At 44.4% G+C, this 15756-nt stretch overlaps 1 protein-coding gene across 1 annotated transcript in view; it reads right to left on the bottom strand.

Moving 5' to 3' along the window:
* The window catches only part of Tmem255b (transmembrane protein 255B), a 70675-nt gene that overhangs the window by 332 nt on the left and 54587 nt on the right, over nucleotides 1-15756 (bottom strand). Inside the window, exon 9 of the transcript XR_010046915.1 lies at nucleotides 8941-9004. The gene's annotated coding sequence lies outside the window, so the exon portion shown is untranslated. The remainder of the gene's footprint in view (nucleotides 1-8940; nucleotides 9005-15756) is intronic.

Raw genomic sequence — 15756 nt, 5'->3', positions numbered from 1 at the left:
GAACTTGAGGGGCTGGCCCTCCATCTTTGAGACAGAAAAGCTGCTGCTGCATAGCAGGGATCCAGCAGTCATGGAGCCAGGTTCCCAGTCATGGAGCGAGGCCCTAGCCAGTCTGCCCAGATTTCAGCTCACAACTGGCCATCCCCCCACCTTCCTCCCAGGTCCCAAAGGTCACAGTGGGAGAGGACAGAAGGAAGCCAGATAATTGAAAGCTCCCGCAGGCTGCAGACACACTGGACTGGCCAGATGGGGGCAGCAGGCAGGAGAAGCCAGCACCCATGATGCTGCCCTGTGAACAGTCCTCTGCAGGCCAGGGTCAGCACTGTCTCACAGGCTGACCAGCCTGGTTTAGGACAGTGGATGAGTATGTGACCCTGAGCCAGAGTCCCAAAGCTGGAACAGATTTTCTTACTTGGGACTTGAAATGGGCATGGAGAGTGGCTTCTGAGCAGAGACACTGGGGCCTCTGGGGCCAAAAGGCTGCACTTTCAACTCTGCTAGGGATCCTTGTGTTACACTCTGAGCCATCATGGGCCCAGCAACACAGGGAGCTCATTCTGAAATGTGTACTATGGAACCAAGTTTCGGCAAACTGCCCAAAGAGCAGCTGCTCAATGTGCACGGTCCACACTCCAGTCTGCTAACAGCACAACCTGCAGCTGTGGCTTGCAAAATAACTGCCTCCTACCCCCGCCGCCATTTGTACCTCAACCCAGGTTGCATGTATCTTCCTACACCACAAAAGGAATTCCACCAAGGAATCTAAGTCAGGGTTCTGAAGTAGAGGTAGTCCAAATCTCCCAGGCTGCCTGCCACTATGTCTTCCCCAGAGACAAAGAGAGGGGTCAGAGAGCTGGCTGAGAGACAGAGATGGGGCCATGAGCCAAAGGATGCAGGAACAGTCTCCCCCAGGGTTTCTGAATGGGCCACACACAGCCTTCTGATATCGTAGTTTCAAAACTGCAGGTAATACATTTATGTTAAGCAAACACACACACACACACACACACACACACACACTAAAATGTTAATTCTTTCATTCAAGAATTGTTGTTGAAGGTTTTATCAGGCCCCAGATCTGCTGGGGAGCTAAGACAGTGCCTGCAAGACAGAGCTGCCCCCTAGGAATTCAGGGATTCGCAGACAGATGGGGGCTCATTCAACCTGCATCCCAGGGACAGACCTAGGGCCTTCCTGACAACCACCACAAACCTAGACCTCAGGAAATGCAGGAAACAGCTCAGGCACAAAGAACAGGACCATGGTGGGAGGCAGGCCCTGGGGCACGGGGTGGGAGCAGCACTGGAGCCATGCTGTAAACACAGACTTGAGGTCGTGCAGGGTGAGTTCGTATCTTTGAAATACTTTCCAAAATGCTCAGGGACACAATACAGTGCTGTCTGGACTGGCTTAAAATAACCTGGGAGGAAGTGGCCAGGGTATGAAGGCCCAGAGGAAGGGGTGGGTCTGGGCTATTGTGCAGCTTCTGCAATGAGCTCATCTCAAGGCTTGGGGACAAACATATCCCCAAGGGAGCATTGGTGCAACTGCTCAGTTATCCCACAGTAGCTGTTGTCCCAGTGTCTGGTTTCTCTGGGGCTTGGTCCCTCCCATACCTGCTGGCATCCTGTTATACCCTTGGCCATCGATCATCTAGCGACACAGGAAGCTTCATTCTGAAACATGGGACTCAGAAATACGCCCACAGAAAGGGACAGCTGTGGCATCTTCCAGGGGCACCTACTCTCAGAGCTCCACTGCTTCCTCTCTCTGCCATGTCTCCAGTGTCCCAGGTGCCTACTGCCCCACAACTTAAGGCTGCCTTATTAAGGCTGCTAAGGTAGATAGAAATTAATATGCAGTCAGAAAGGTAGCCATAAGAAAAAATAAAGGCACCAGAATTGTGGCTAGAGGTGCATCTGAAGAAGCCCAGGCCTCAAGATAAAGATGTAAGGACCAGGTCTACATACCTCCCTTAGGGATAAGCAGTAACTTGGAATTATAGTATAATTAGCACTACCCACACCAGGAAGTCCAGCTAGGCATCCGTTGCCCAGGTGAGTGACCAGAGAATTTGGATTCATCTCTTCCCAGCATGGCTTTGTTCTTTCCATGTACCCTTGCTATGTGACCTGCTTCCTAGTAGGTCAATATTAGCTAAGCTAGTATTACAAGTTATACTTGTAATCCTATAGGTCGATTGTAGTTTGACCCACATTGTACCCACATTATGACTTTGCTGTGTAAATCAAACCTTTCCTACTCTTGACCCTCTTTGTCCTTTGGAATCTATTCTTCAATTTCAGGAGACACAAACTCAGCATAATTGACATCTAGCAGGTTGGAAGTTATACATCTATATCAAAAGACTGGGGAGGAATCTAGACCAACCCTGCTGAGAATTAGCGGGTAGGTCTCCTGATTCACATCATGCAAAAAGAATTTTCACAATGATTCAGTAAGAGGCACTAGAAGGGTTTTAGTAAGCAGAAATTAAATTTAAAAGCACACACTAAAGAAACAGAGAGTTACCCCTCAGAAGAGAAACACTGCTAGTCTGGAGCTGGTGTATTCATGGGGCTTGGAGTGTCATAAAGGCAGAGATCCAGGATGTGTGTCCGGAGATCTGTCACAGTACCCCTTTGGCAGCTGTGTCCAAGTACAAACCACTGACTTGTGCCTGAAGCTGAGACTTACGTAGCACTACTGTGCTACTTCCTCGAGAACAAGCTCAACTTGCAGGTGAGAGGTGGGCAGTCTGCTCACAGGTGAGAGAGGCCAGTGTGCAGGTGAAAGGGAAAAGCCGGCAGACTTCCGGGAGAACATGGCAGTCAGATAGCAGCAGCTACAGAGGCTCTCTGAAACACCCAGCTTAGAATTCAGGAATGGTGCTGAGTAAGGAATCATAAGCAAGAGGAGATATGCCCCGGTGACCCAAGAACAAACTGGGCTGAGAGAAACCAACTGGGAATGCAATCCTGGTGCTATAACAGGAACAGATAAAGCCTCAGCATAGAAGTTGGAGCCCGGACCATTGGAAGCCACGATTTGGGTTTCCCACCGCTGCCATTGCGTCTGAATAGGTTTGGCAGGGAGAGAGACGCGCGGAAGCTCTGAGAACGGGAATCGGTGAACAGAGTTGAGAGCGGGACGGGCAAGGAGCCATGCATCCACCTCCGGTGAGTGAGGGAAAACTGGGACTCTTCCACACGGTCTAGGAGACTCCAACAGAGGACATTCTGGGACCGGGCAGACTTGCAGGAACAGGGCGCTGCAGTGACTTCAGTCACCAATCCCCCTCTCAAGCGGGATTGGTGAGCAGTGCCTAGCCCACGAGACGCTGCTGGCTGAGACCCAGTAGGCTAGCACAGCCCAGGTCCCAACTCCTGAAGGTAGATTGACCTGGAGGAGCAGGCCCCACATAGGCTGCCTGGTCTGCAACTTCCTGGTGCCCTGCGATGGGTGGGAACACCTAGCCGGCCCAATTCAATTAGACTGTGGCTGACAGGGAAGGAAGCTGGGCCGCCTATATACACTTGCATATATAAGGAACAAAGAATATGGGAAGAGGCAGCAACAAGAAAGGGTCCTCGGCCCCCAATCCTGAGAAAGAGGCAACAGCAGACACAGCACCAATAGATATAAAGCACTATCTCGAGAGCCTCATAGACAAGTTCTTTGGTGCTATAACAGGAACAGATAAAGCCTCAGCGTGGAAGCTGGAGCCTGCGCAGGGTGGCAAAATAACTGGAATGAAGTTATTAATGACCTGAAGCTAGACATAAGCAGAATAGTTAGAGAAATGCTAAGCACCATCCAAGAAAAAACAGATGGTGGAGTGGAAGAACAGAAAAAGAGGGGAGAATTGTTTAATGGAGAAAATAGAGAAAGCATAGAATACATGAAGCAGGTTTAAAGAGATTACCAGGAAACTAAAAAGTCTATTGAAAACTGGCATACAGCTTGAAAGAAACTAAGGACAGATTATCTGAATTGGAGGGCAGATTTGTAATATGGGAGCATGAAATGAAAAACTTCTTAAAAATAACAAAGAAACAAACAGCAATAATACAAAGACTAGAAGATGATAAGAGGGCCTATAACTTAAGAATTAAGAACATAAAAGAAGAAGTAGGGACACAAACAAATGAACTACAAAAGCTACTCACAGAAATAATCCAGGAGAATTTTCCTAATTTAGCAAAAGGTAAAGATACTCAGTTGTATGAAGCATACAGGACCCCAGCCACCTACAACCCAAACAGAGCAACACCCAGGCATATAATAATTAAAATTCCAGAAATCCAATACAAGAACAGAATACTAAAAGCCGTCAGAGACAAGGAACAGATCACTTACAAGGGAACACCCATCAGAATTACAGCAGACTTCTCGGCACAAACCATCAAATCACGAAGAGCGTGGGGGGAAATAATTCAAGCTTTGAAAGATAATAATCTCCAGCCAAAATTGATATATCCTGCACAACTATCCCTGGAAATTGATGGAAAAACAAGGTGCTTCCAGGATAAAGAGGCAGTAGGGGAATATGCAACCACCAATTCAACTGTACAGAGAATACTGCAAGATATTCTAAAAATGAAAAATACGAAGAATCCAGAAGTAGCAGCAGAGAGGCCACAATGAGTGGAGCAGAAAACAAAATGAAGAAGACAAACTGACAACTAACGACAGAAAAAGAACTCAACAGAAATGAGGCAGAGAAGATTGGATGATAGGAACAGCTATTTTGGAGAAAATGACATCTTAAGAGATAATACTGATTTAGTATCATCTTGTTTTCAAGTCTCATCAAGATTTTGTTCTTCTGTCTCTATTGGTCTAAACAGGTGGTATCTTATTGGATTTTATTGTATATGATAGTATAAGCAAAACCTTTTATAGACAAGGAGATTATACAGACACCATTGTTCATTTTCTGTTAGTTGATTCTAAATACCCTGTAATACTGTCATTCTCTTGAATGGTTTTACATTGTTTTGATATATTTGATGCTACAATATACGAAGTTATACTCAAAGATTTCAGGGAAAGAGACACTATGGTAACTACTTTTATGTCGGGATTATCTTGTGGTGAAACACTATTTTGCTTAAATGGTTATGTTTTGATCTGCACTGTTTTGTTGTTATGCCCTCTTTTATCTCAATCTTCATTTTATTATTTACTTTTTTATCCTTTTAATTAAGGGAAAAATAAATTTAAAAATAGCAGGATATATTATAGTAACCCACTTTGACTTTCCATTATCTTGATTTAAAGCCCTGTATTGCTCTCACCATCTTGTTTTGACTGATGTTCCTCTATTCTGTTTTGCTTGATAGTACCAGGTTCGAAAGTTTAGGCAACAGCTGTGAAGATAGTGGGATTCATTATGACGCCCATTCTGGTTGACGATTATCTACTTTTGAATACCTATAATGTCTCCAATGTTTTGGTTTTGTTGGTTTTGTTCTTCACTGTTTTGTTCAATTTTATTATAACTGATGATATAGGCAATTCTATTAGAGATAGCGGGAGGCATTATGGTAACCATTGTTGATCACCTAGTATTATGCTTTTACATTATCTATTACGTCCACCCTTTTGATTTGACTGACTGTTCTGTTATGTCACACTTGGTTCTACTCTCTTCCAAAAAAGTAATAAGAACTGTGGGAGCAACAAAACCCAAAATGTGTAATTGTCATTGTACAAAAGAGAGGAAAAGAAAGTGCTCTAAACGATATAACTGCATGTACATTTAAGTGTATAAGATAGATAATGATATTACTGAGTTTTGTTGGATCATTGAACAGAACTGTTTGCAGTCTCACTGTTGGAATGTCCACTTTATAAGCTTTAATTTTGTAACTTGAACAATTATTTCTAAGATGACAAAATGTAATCCATTAACTAGTGATTTCCTACTGTTTATTTTTTTCTGTAAATCTGTATAACTTGTACCCTTTCTCTGCTTTTTTTTTCTTTTTCTCCTTAAATAAAATTTAAAAAAAAAAGGGAAAAGCCCAGGCTTATTCGTATTGAGAAGACACAAAAGCATTTTAGACTGGGCTTGAGTAACTTTTGTGTCTTAAAGCTGCAGTTTTACTTAAAATTACAATTTTAAAATTTCAGTATTCTTTGTCTTTTACTTATCTGTTTCTTTTGTCCAACCTCAGCTCTGTCGCAACTCACCTGGGTCCCAGGGACAGAGTGGTCAGGACAGAGCCCTGATTTTGCAGTTCTTCTAGAAACAGCCCAGTCTTAGGGTGGGGGCAGAGAGCCCCTCCAAGTTGTGTTGGGGCAGCCTCAAAATCCACATCAGGTCAGCAGAGCTATTCTATTTGCTGCTTGATGTGATTTCAGATTCATCCACCGCATTCCTCCAACACAGAGGCAAAGGAGACTCACAAGCAAAGCTCACTTCAAAGCTCCAGTTATACGTGGTGAATGTCCTTGGCATATAATTGCACTGCAAAATAGAACTACAAATGCTAGGATTTGCTCCTTTTAGAGATAAATAAGTTCTCTAAACTTGCTCCTGCTAAGCACACAGCAACATGCCCCTTTCTGTCTTTAGCCCCAAACAGAGACAGGCTATGCAGATGCCAGGCCTAGGAGGCCAGCAGCCTGCCTTCTGTGCCACAAGAAAGAGTGAGGTAAAGTGTGAGGTGAAGATGGCTGGCAGTGATAAAGCAAATGCAGAGGTCTGCATTCTCTCCCTGTGCTCACCTCTCCTCTGTTATAAGAGACCCCTGCCCACCTCTAAATGGGGAGATGATGATTTGAGGCAAATGGACACCTCCATCTCCTCACAGCTAGTTTTAAATACATCCTTTTTTAGGGCTAGAGGTTTACCTCAGCAGGCATTAAGTGCCTGCTTGGCAAACGGGAGGTCATGAGTTCAATCCCTGCGCCCCGCTAAAAAAAATCCTTTTTAACACAAATATGTGGCCTCCTTTGATTTGGTTGGTGACAAACAGAAGAACTTGAACAAGTGGTCAATAGAAAGAAGACACAGAGCCCTCTGCAGCTGGCCAGCCACAGACTCACACACTTTCTGAAAGTGCTTGGGGATCACTTTGCTCCGTTCACTAACTGCCAGTTAGCAGCCCCTTGAAACCCACCACTCCGCATCTGCACAGGACCAGGATGTGAGAATTGAAAGGCTACACTCTTTCCCGCCTCTGAAACAGAGGAAGAGCCTCAGCCTGGGCAGCAGATGTGGAGGATGCTGGCCCAGCCCATCTGGGCCCAGCTCTTCAGAAAACAGCTTGCCTGGAGCAATGTCACACACCAGATGTCACTAATGAGGCAGAGGTCTCACCAGGCGGGGAGACTGCTGCAATAGTGTTCCAGGTGAATGGGCCAGTAACAGTCCAGGTTCTGTGTTTGGAGAGAGAATTGCCAAAGGTACACCCAGTGTTACATAGCAAGTAGATGGGTTTATTGAAGATCACAGGAAAGGTAGCAACAGGAACAGGAGAAAAAGGGAGGAGAGAGGCCAATATCTCAGGGGTTTAGAATTTAAAGGCCAGAGCCCCCTGGCTTTAGGTACCTCCCACTGAGTCTCCTTCAGTACCCATACTCTGCCACCCGGAGCACACGTCTCTTGGGCTCTTGTTATTTCATTTTGTATCTCTGTAATGGAAGCAAGGAGCACTGTTGGGTACTGCTTAGGGTTAGAAGGGAGGAAGCAGTGACTCCCTCAGCTTTTCTGTTTCTAGCTGTTCTTATAGCACTGTGTGCTTGTGGGAAGAGAACACAGACACCCCAGAAAGGACTCAGAAAAGAGACTGAGCTGTGTGCCCAGGATGGAGGAAACCTGTAGTCCAGGGCTTGCATGGCAGAGTTCACCTTGAGGCCAGATTTCAGTTCCAGGACTGAGAGAATCAATCTCTGCTATTCCCGGCCATCCCCCATCCCAGGTTGGTGGCTTCATCTGGCTGCCTGGGACATGGAAGTACTTGCGACCTTGTCAAGAATGTGGTCTGCCTGAGTTGTCCTTGAGCTTCACACTTGGCTGGTCTTGGAAGGTTAAAGACATTCTGTGAGATTAAAATAACTTAACCAGTGCTGAAGAACAATAGTAGCGAGTTGTTGGATTCTCTCCAGAGTGATATTCACATGCTTCTGCGTCAAACCTGGCTCCTTTTTAGTAAGTTAGTTAAAGCAGAGCTTGTGGACTGTTCAGAACCAGAGCCCAGAAAATCACAGTATTTGCCCTGTCACCAGGTTTTATGACCCAGGACTGACTTCTGCTGACAGCAGCTGGGTTTGCTGTAGTGTGGCCCAGGGTACTCTAGCCCACTGACCCCCACCACCCTCAGATAGCAGACTCAGCAGCCTTTTACCAGGTTACAGGAGGTAGACCAGAAGTCCATTCTCAGAGGTCAAGGAAGGAGACTTGGAAGATAGGTGGCTTCAGCCAATTCATCTGTACTACAAGACCAGAAAGAACACAGTACTCTGTCCACCTAAACCAGAGGAAGGGTCTAAAGTCATAGGTCTCTGCATGCCTTTTGTTGTCATATCACTTTTTGGTGTGTGTGATCTGAGTGAAAAGCAGGTCTCTGGCAAACCTGTGCACGGGAGAATTCACTCACCCCACTGTTAGTCCACCAGTGGCCACATCACCAACTCAGGGTTCTGGGTGTAGCAAGGCCTCCTCCAAGACAACTTTGTCCCAGAGAGACCACAGAAGTGACCTTAGCTCGGGATTTCTATCCAATGCTTTCTCCAGAAAACCCAAGTCACTTCCTATCATTCCATTCATGGAAACTAAGTAAGCTTCAAAGTTAGCAGATATGCTATTTTCTCATATAAGGAAATTTGGGCATCTTGTCCAAGGACACGCAGGTAACAAGCATCGGAAGTGGAAGTGTTTATCTGACCAAAAGATGCCACCTACCCACTCCTTCCGTACCTCTAACTCACCTGCCCAGGACTCAGGACCCTTACAGGAGATTCCACAGTTAGGTACAGGAAATAGATGTCATTTCTGTGGGAGAGACAACATTCCATAAAACCACTGTTAATGGACTCTTGGTACAAAACCCTGTGTTGAGTGATAGCACATAGGAGTCCCTAAGGCGATAGCCTAGTGAGAGCACACAGCCTAGCCCTGGTCAGAACTCTTGGCCGGAAAACTGGGAATGTCCTGAAAGCTGGAGAGGCTGGCAACCTTGGGCAAGGCATTGGATTTGCCACTGAAGAGTCTTCACCCTAAGGCAACCTGATTGTGTTTATTCACTAGAGCAAGCAATGTTTTCCACCTGTCTTAACCAGAACCATGCATTTCATTCAGGGTATGACACACTTACAAACACAAGTTAGAGAATGAAGAATTCCTGTCTATAGCTCATAAGTCCATAATCCTCTATCACAGCCTGCATCCGCTGGCCTACAAAACATTTGAACATCACTGAGGGGAGCTAGAGAGGGCTCACCAGCTCCCTGGGCATGGGTGGACTTAGGGAGTGGGGGCCAAGACATCAATGCTCGAGGAGGATGGGGAGAGCAGCTGTGGGGCCTTCAGGTCCTTGCCAATCACCACTAAGTCTCCACATCTCCAGAAGGGCTGCCCAGGCCAGGGAAGAGCCATCTGAGAGGATGAGGGTGACCAAGCCCAGCTCTCAAGGGAACGGCCACATTCCCTCACTTGAATAAAAATCCCTACAGTGCACAGGGGTGGACAGGATGAAGTAACCAAAAGGGTTTGCCTTTATCTCTAACTATATCTGCTTTAATTTTGCCCAAAGAATGTAAAAGGAAAGCTTTAAGATTAAAATAAAATGTGTGGGATGGAAACACACTGGATAGAATTAACAGCAGATTAGCTACTACCAAAGAGCACCCCAGGAGTTGAAGGGATAGCAGTAGAGACCACCCAAAATACAGACAGACAGCAAAGCAGCCCCAGATGCCTGGGAAAACTCCCGCACTCATCTTCCCGAGCAACCACAGGCCCCACGGAGACTCCGGAGAACAGAAAACCACAGTTGAAGAAACAATGGCCAAAACGTTCCCAAATTTGATTCAAGAATTTCAAGGAATCTCAAGTTAAAAAACTTGAGGGAAACTTCAATAATGCATAATCAAGCTTCTTAAAATCAGCAATCAACAAAAAAATCTTCAAAATAGTCAAAAGAAAAGACATTCTACACAGAAAGACTGTAAATGTCTTGCCAGCAACAACACAAGCAAAAGCACATCAAGGGCAAGTTCCTAAAAGTAGTTAAAGAGGCACAGGAAACAGCCAATCTAGAATTCTATTCCTGGATTTAAAAAAGATTCTTCAAAAAGGAAAGTAAAATAAAGACTTTTAAGACACTAAAAAAATATATCTATCAGTAACAAATCTGTAATGAGAAAGTGTGAAGGGATGTTAAGGCACAAGAAAATCATCTGAGACTCAGTCTGGTTCTACTCAAAGGAATGAAGAGCAATAACTAATAAACACAATTGTAAAATTTCGGCTGACATGTTAGCTTCTGTTGCTATGACCAGACCTGAAAGATCAGTGCAGGGAGGAGAGGTTACCTTAGCTCCTGGTTTCAGAGGTTCTGACCATTGTTTCTGGGCTTGCAGTGGTGGAACAAGGTAGAGAGAATGGTGGGGCCACTTGCCCAGCCCAACAGAGAGAGGAGTCGAGGGTACAAAACACACACTCAGGGCAAATCTTCGAGACCTACTTCCTCCAGACCTGCTGTGCGCTACACTTTCTATTGGCTCCCAGAGCCTCACTAAGCTGTGAACCCTTTGATGGTAAGTTGTCCATGAGCTCTGGGACCTCATGAACCAGGCACTCCCACAGTTCCTCCTCTGGTACACTGGGAGCCCAGCCTTAAGCACATAAGTTTTGGGGGACACTGCCACCAGTCAGGTGGGGGTTCCTGTGCTCAATTAGATAGAAATCATGAATTGGCGAAGTACAGCTCTGCTGGCAGTGCTGATGCCACTAGTCAACTGCAGGTAATGCTGGATGCAGCCAGGATGCTCTGCTGGGTGCTGGTCCCTGCTGCTGTCTAATACCAGCTTATGCCAGGCACTGCTCATTGATTCTGTTGGCTGTCAATGCTCTTTGTTGGCTGCTGGTCTCTGGAGCTCTTCTAGGCTATCAGCCTCTAGTATTTATTGCTCTTTCTTTTAAAGCAACTGCTCTGTCCACACTATTCAGGATAAGAACACAGAGTAGATTTATATGACCTTCCGGGCACATCCTACCTGAAAAATACATCACAAGCAGATTTACAGGTCCATAGAAGGCAGTTTATTTTAATAGAACATGAGTAGTAGCACAGGTCTCAGCACTCCAGAGGGAGCCCTCCAGGACTAACTAGAGATGTATGAGGGGAATGTTGCTTATATAGCAGCTGCAGGCTGGTGATTAGTTCAAATTCAGGCCTGCTGATTGGTTCAAGTGTAGATTTATGATTGGTTCAAGTAGGCATGGAGTTTCAGAACAGCCCAGCTGTCTTACCAGGGATTCAGTGAGAAGGCAGCATGACTGGATCTGTTTGATTGACAGCTATCATATTTCTGGAAAAAATGACCAAACTGAAACCAGAGGAATCTTCAGGAAAGCTATCTGTGCTCATCACAACTTATTGGGCTTGGGGAGACTGGGAATGTTAATACTAGGTCCTTAGCCACATTAGGACATGCACTTCTTCAGAGAGGTGGCCATGGCAGTTGAAGTGGCAGGAGTGGGGGAAGGACATCACAAGCAACAGCCCAGCTGCACTCATGGTGGAGGGGGAGAGCAGCTGCTAAGCAACCAGAGAGGACATGGTCGTCCCTGTCCATGACGGATGAAAGGAAGGGAGGAGGAGGTGACAGCTATTGGCTAAACCAAGTCCATCTAGTAGCTACAGTGGAGAGCCAGAAGTTTCTCTGTCTCAATTTCAGATCCGAGCACAAAATGTTGACAATAAAAATATAGAAAAGAAAAAATAAACAAAACTAAAGGCTGATTATTTGAGATGGAATTTCTAACCAGAATGATCAAGACAGAAAAAGACAAATTCTTTCTAACCAGAGTGACAGGAGTTCCACTCCTGAGCTGCAGGGGCAGAAGGGCGCCAGGGAACACTGTGAACAACTTTGTGTCAACATAGTCAGCACTGAGACCAGACAGGACCACTTCCAGGAGGATGCAAATTCCTAAAGCGGTAGAGACAACCTTGGGTGCCTCATATCTGTTAAAGGGTCTCAGTGTATCCTGAAACATCCCTGCAAGGAAGACTTCAGACCTTGTTTGCATCACTGGCAAGTCTGGCCAATCCTTTAAGGAAGAAACATCACTATTTCTTATCTTTTTTCATTTTTTTCTTTTCTTTTCTTTTAGTCTTTTTAAGACAGGGTCTCACTATGCAGTTTAGGCTGGACTTAAGCTCAGTTCATAGCCCAGGCTGGTCTTGAACTCACAAATCTTCCTGCTTCAGCCTCCTGAGTGCTGGGATTATAGACGTGTGCCACCATACCTGGCTGAACCATCACCACTTCTGTATAAACTTTTCCAATGAAATGGAAAACAATGCCACCCTTAACAAATTCTATGAGGTCAGCATCTCTTGGACACCAAACCAGATACACGAAGTGCAAGAAAGGAAAACTGCAGAACCACAGCCTCATAATAAGATCCTCAACACATTTTTTACAAACCGAAGCCAATTATAATCTTAAAGGGTAATTCCTCATGACCAAGTGGGGTTTATCTCAGGGATGCAAGATTTATTTAGCATTTCAATATCAATTAAGGTGATTCATATATTAATGAATACAAAAAGATAATATGACCATCTTGATAAAAGAAAAAGCATTTGATAAATTAAAATATTCATGGCTGACTTTAAAAAGAAGCAACTCAGCAGAAAACCAGAACTAAAAGGGAACTCTTGATCTAAGACATATCTAAGAAAAGCTTACAGCTAACGCTGTACTTAGTAATAAAAGACTATTTCCATAGAGGATCAGAGCCAACATGAGGGTATCTACCATGTCTGCAGTGCTTGTAAGCTGCCAGGGAGCATAGCAGTGGAAAGAATGCACATATTTCAAAATCAGAAGTCCAAGTGCCTGTGTTTACAGACAGTGTGATAACCTGTGTAAAGACACTGTACTGAATCTACCTAAAAAGAATCAAAACTAATAACTGAGCCAAGAAAAGTTGCCTGACACAAGGTAAATGTTCAAAATCAAATGTTAAGCAGTCAAAGATGGAAATTAAAAGCAATGCCATTTACAAAGGTATGAGAAATGTAAAATATTTAGAAACAAATTTTTGCAACATATGCTTTAGTCCTACACCATGAACACTGTGAAATGCTGTCCAGAGAATTTAAGAAGACCTATATAAGTGAAAGACAGGTTGGAAGATACATCCTCAAAATACTCATTTCTCCAAATGAATTAGTAGCTTCCTTGCAATTTCAGTTAAAATCTCAGTAGGTGTTTTGTAGAAAATGGCAAGTTAATTCTAAAATTCACATGGAAATGGAAATGAACTAGAATAACCAAACAACTTAGAAGAAGATTTTAGTATTTATACTGTCTGACTTCAGTTGTATTTTTAGTGCCTATTAGCAACACAGAACAATGGGCTTCATTTGGCTATTGATACATACATACAACATCCTTGATTTCCACTCCCATCACCTCTCTCCCATCCCTTCTTGTTATAAACCCACTATTGGTAAGGCAGTGCGGTATTTGCTTCATAGATGGAAACATAGCTGGAATAAAGTAGTTTGCAAACAGATCTGCACATAAACAGTGAATTAATCACTGACAAAGTGCAAAGGGCAAGCCTCTGCAGAGTGTCCAGCAAATGGGATGGAGTAACCACACTTCCATAGCACAGGTACACATCAGCACCTGCACTGAAAAGATGACAAATGGATTGCCACTGTCCTCCCCTGGTGAGTGAAGCCTCATTAATCCAAAATGGGTCATGCTCCTAAATGTGAAACTCAAACCTGCAGAACTTCTGAGAGAAAATATTTATGATACTGAGTTGGGCAAATACAACCCTAAAAACAAAGTCCATCAAAATAAAAATAATAAGTTATACTTCAAAATTGAGAATTCATCTTTGCAAAAGAAAATTTGAATAGGATGAAAAGACAAGCCACAAACCAGCGCAGATATTTGCAAATCTCACATCTACTGAGGGACTTGTATCCATACTCTGTAAAGAGTGCCTAAAACACAACAGATGACTCAGCATTTGGAAAAGTAAATACTCCAAGTTAAAAGAAACAAACGTGTTTAGCTCTTCACCAGAGAAAATATGTCGATGGCAGCTGCACATTAGAACTCTTCAAAATCATTTGTTGTTGGGGAAACATGAGTTAAAACAATGAAGTGCACTATATGAACACTGACTAGAAAAGCTAAAATTAAAATGAACTGACCAGACTGTGTATGGTGGGGATTGGCAGCAATAAGCACTCCTGTCCTTGCTTGGAGGAATGTAAAGCAGTGCACTTGGGAGGACACTTGGGTGGTTTCTTTAACAGTGAAGCAAATATATCCTAGATGATTCAGTCCTTCTGCTCCTGACATTTCTCCCAAGAGAAAATAAAGTAGACTGGACACAAAAACTTAGACACAATGTCCACAGCAGATTCGTAATAAAAACCTGGAAAGAAGCCACACATCCAGCACAAGTGAATGACACACATACAGTGACACAAGGGACATCGCTGACCCCATGAAAGGGGGACATTGTATATACCTGTGATACAACTAATTCTGGAAGTAAAAATGCTCAGTGAATGAAACCAAACAGTGCAAATATGGTCTGATCCCTTATCATAAAATTCTAGAAAATGCAAAAACAATCTACAGGAACAGAAGGCTGATCCATGGCCTCTTTCCAAGCATGGGGAATTGTAGCAGGGTAGGAACCTCAGAGGAATCACCACAGGATGGAGGGAAAGTGTTTGAGGTAATGGCCGATTCTCTGACTCAACTGTGACCGTTTCACAATTATACACCTATGTCGTAGATATGTCAAAATTTATCCTGTGCATGAAGTTTCCTGTTCTTACCATTATATTTTTTCAAAAAAGCTGCTGCAAATGCAGACAAAAACTAAATATGATCATATGACAGTTTGGCCAACACCCAGCACAGCCTCTTTTAAGACAACTGGCAAGTGCTCGACACACAATGTTTTAAAGGCCGGTGGATGCAGCATCACTCTCCTTCCCTGGAAGGAGGCATTGCTAGCTTCCCATGTCCTATGCAGGTGACCTCAGCATCCAGACAAGCAAAGTGCTCATTGCCAGGGACCAATGGCTATTTACCACGACTGTCCTGGATGTGCAGCAGTGCTGCTGATCCTGTCCACCTTCAGAGCACCCCATTCACACTGTTTCTTACCCTTTTGTGAGCACATTTTCTGGTCACCAGGTTGGAAGCGGTAAAGTTTTAATGGCTGTCTAAATCTAAATGAGCCAGTAACCCAAGAGTCTAACACAGGAGACATCATTGCTGGGCACCAACGCAGCAGTAAGTGGGGGAGACAAGAGGAGGTGAGGGCCAGCTGGGGCTCTGCTGATGCCAGCAGGCCTGAAACAAGGACACACCCAAGTGCAGATGGCCCCGTCCCTCGCTGGTGTCAGATAACTAAAAACTGCACACTGTTCCAGGACACCTCTTCCCCCAAAACCCAACACACACAGTGGTTGTGTATTCCTGACCCTATTTTAAGCTCGAGGAAAGGATGACAGACACTTGGCTCCT

The sequence above is a fragment of the Cavia porcellus genome, unplaced genomic scaffold, assembly GCF_034190915.1.
Source record: "Cavia porcellus strain 051 isolate PalLab524CR breed Dunkin Hartley unplaced genomic scaffold, mCavPor4.1 scaffold_4, whole genome shotgun sequence".
NCBI classification, from domain to species: Eukaryota; Metazoa; Chordata; class Mammalia; order Rodentia; family Caviidae; genus Cavia; species Cavia porcellus.
Note: the sequence above shows the minus strand (reverse complement) of the source record. Positions and strands in the feature narration are given on the sequence as shown.